The sequence below is a fragment of the Pogona vitticeps genome, chromosome ZW-PAR, assembly GCF_051106095.1.
Source record: "Pogona vitticeps strain Pit_001003342236 chromosome ZW-PAR, PviZW2.1, whole genome shotgun sequence".
NCBI classification, from domain to species: Eukaryota; Metazoa; Chordata; class Lepidosauria; order Squamata; family Agamidae; genus Pogona; species Pogona vitticeps.
In genome coordinates, this window is record NC_135800.1 from 11,584,206 (window position 1) to 11,587,516 (window position 3,311).

Here is a 3,311-nt window from a genome sequence, read left to right on the forward strand (position 1 = left end):
CCATCCTTGTAAAGTGTGCGCTTTTATCAGCAGCTGTCCCCCAACCAGGTGCCTTCCAGATGTTTTTGGGCTCCCACACCCATCTGCCCCGGACAGCAGGATCAATGGCCGTGAATGCCGGGAGCCGAAGATCCACTGGAAGGGACTCAGCTTGGAGGTTTGGGGCGATGGGGGGGGAGGCTGGAGTCGCTGGAACAGAAGGCCTGTAGAAGGTCAGCTCTTTCAATGTCGCCTCAACGTCATCTAATCCTGGCTTGTCCAGGGGAAGATACTGGCGAAGACGGGGCATCCTATGGCCATCCAGGTTGGAAAAGAGGGACGTATAATCCTGTGGAAGTCTACTCCTAAGAACCTAAGAAGAGCTCCGCTGGATCAAGCCAAGGGCCCATTGGGTCCAGCTTCCTGGAGCTCACCGTGGCCCCACCAGGTGCCTCTCAGAGCACAGGAGTCCACGAGAGACCTCTCTCCTGATCCCCCTCTTCCCCTCCATCTGGCCTTCGGAGGTCCCTGTGATGAGATGGGTTTTTGAGTTAAATCTTTTAAGGCATATGGGTTTTGTAATTAAGAGATGAGCCAGAGAGGTTCCATCTTGTTTCTTTGTATAAAGTATCTTTGCTATGCTGACAAGTTGTTTTCTAGGCGAGCAGAGAGAATGTTATTCTGAAAGCCTGAGAAAGGACTCGGTGTGATTAGATAGATGGGAATTGTTGTGACTCTTTGATAAACTGCAGTAACCCAAATAACATCTGGTGTGGTATGGGAAAGAAGTCATGTGGTGCAACAGGACTGTTTGCCTAGTAACGAACTCTGATTGGATGACATCGTGGGAAGGTGCGATGAGCCCTTGCCAGTTACTCTTGAAAAAGGAACTTTTTGCCTATGGACATTGTCTTTCCAAGACCGACCTTTCAGTCATTCGTGACCTACTCTTCAGCCATTCGGGACTCACCCTAATGTCTTTCGAGACGGACTGGTGGCCTACTTACATGGACTGGTTCCTATGCTTTGCTGGATTACTTTTGGACTTATGGGATTTTTCTTAAGGTCTGTGCATGGACTATATTCTATGGACTGTTACCTATGGAATATTCTTTATGAACTTCTTTTCTTGGAATACTCCATATGGACTATGCTCTTGTAATTTTGTAAGGACTATGGTATATTTACTGGATTTTTCTTTTCTAAGGACTATGGGACATATAAGGGATTTTTACTTTTGTTAAGGGATTTTTATTCTATAGGATCACTGAGGACTATAGCCTTTTTATAACCTACTTGGATTATTTTGTTTTTACTAATGATTTCCTGGACTGGAACTGTTTTTATTCTTTTTAATGGCTTTTTGTGTTTTTGTAAGGTTTTTGAACTCTTTTATATTTTTCATGTTTTCTTTGCCTCACTACATCTGTGTAACTAAACATCACAATGCTAGTTTATTTGTTTCGGTTTAATTTGGCTTTGATACCTAGTAACATGCTTTTTCTTTAATAAAATAAAGATTATAAAACTCATTTGGTTTCCTGAACAGTACACTTGCCATAGGGTCATCTGAGAGTGCTGCCTCGGCCTAGCTTACTTAGAGTCCTGTCAGTGGTGCAAGTTAAGTCTAAGGACTACAAAGCCCACTAGACCTTTTCACAATAATCTCTGAGAATACCAGGGTGTTCTTATGTGGGCAGACCTGCGAGAAGGAGTGTTGTATCAAGGCTAGCTGAGATTGGACTCACTCAGCCCATTTTAGCATGTGCAAACTCCTGATTGCTCTCTGTCCAAGCTTACACGTGTGTTTTCGAACCCGTGTTTGCGACATGGTGGCAGCTGCGCGATGGACCACGTGCTGGGTTTTGTAGTACCTCAGGATGACCAATCTTTGTTCTATCTAGCAGCTTGAGTGACTCTGATCCACAAGCTAAGTTTTGATTGCAGTGGGACACTGAGGCTTCAAGGAGCTAAGTGCTTCCCTGAGGTGAACAGTAGTTTCCTAGGAGACGCTGTTTGCCAGCAATTAGGCTGTGGTGAGAGGTGTTAAATCTTCAGGCTGTGGTAATGTGTGTTAGAATCTGGGGTGCTCTTTTAAGAAAGAGATTCCCAGTGGGACAAGCAAACTGTTAGGAAACATTTGAATTTAATCAGTAGGCATGTGCAGGTTGTTACAACGTTGTAGTGAAGAAATTCCAAGATGCATGTCCTTTATTTTTGGAGTGCTTGCACACTGTAATAGCACCCAAGTTGAGCAGGTCATTTCACAATCTTAGGATTGCATAAATGACTCTGGCTACATGGTTCTGGGACTTGCATTCAGCTTGTTTTGGCCTAAGCGTACTCCTATAATCTTAGGATTTGCCGGAGCACCTGGCCCTGTTTCTATCCAGCTTAGCTCTGGGTCTCCCACTACGATCTTAGGATCTGTCAGGAGTACCTAGCTGCATCTGGCTTGGCCTAGAGTCATGCCCTATGATCTCAGCATCTGTCGGGATGACCTGGCCCTAGGGGTATCTATCTGCACCCAACTCAGTCATTGATCATCTCTGTAACTTTAGGGTTCACAGAGTAGTCACAGTTTTCTTTTCTCTTCCTTTTGGATTTTTCAGTATTTTGGTTTGGCAGCTGTTTGTTCTCTCGCCTATCTTAGGATAGCAGAGTGACAGCAGTTGGTCAAAGGTGCGGAGAAGATTTTTAATTTTATTTTGGTTTAGCAGCTGTTTGTCCTCTCGCCTATCTTAGGATAGCAGAGTGACAGCAGTTGGTCAAAGGTGCAGAGAAGATTTTTAATTTTATTTTGGTTTTGGCATCTGTCTGTCCTCTCACAGATCTTAGGATCACAGAGTGACAGTAGTTGGTCGAAGGTGCAGAGGAGATTTTTAATTTTTTTTTCCTTGGAGTTTTGTTTGTTTTTATTGCTGACCTAGCCAAGGCTAGATTGCCAGCAGAAGATGGGGGAGCAAAAACAGTCGGCAACTGTGGACAGAATCTTGGAAGTGGCTTCGGGATTTTTCAAGCAAGCCAAGCAGAAAATTAGGGAAAGAGATTCTATTATAGAACATCTGTACCATGAAAACATACTTTTAAAATGTTTTTTAAGCACAGAACCTGGCTTGATGCAAAGGTTTTTCCAAGCTCAGCAGGGTTCATTTGGGGATTACTACAACGATTAGCTCCAAACAATTGGGAGTGATCCTGAGATGCAAGATGCTTGCGTGGAAAGAGTTAACGAGGCCCAGTGGAATTCTAATGAGCATTCCAGAGGAGACAGCGATTTATCGCCCGTCCAAACAAAGGATTCACAGACCCTGGAGCCGCGCGCAGAGAAA

At 44.2% G+C, this 3,311-nt stretch overlaps 1 long non-coding RNA gene across 1 annotated transcript; it reads left to right on the forward strand.

Annotated features, from left to right (window-relative positions):
* Positions 1–1,084: 1,084 nt before the first annotated feature.
* On the forward strand, positions 1,085–2,962 carry LOC144585161 (uncharacterized). Its single transcript, XR_013539676.1, has 2 exons — positions 1,085–2,661; positions 2,754–2,962. It is a non-coding gene; the product is annotated as an uncharacterized LOC144585161 (long non-coding RNA).
* The last annotated feature ends 349 nt before the right edge of the window (positions 2,963–3,311 follow it).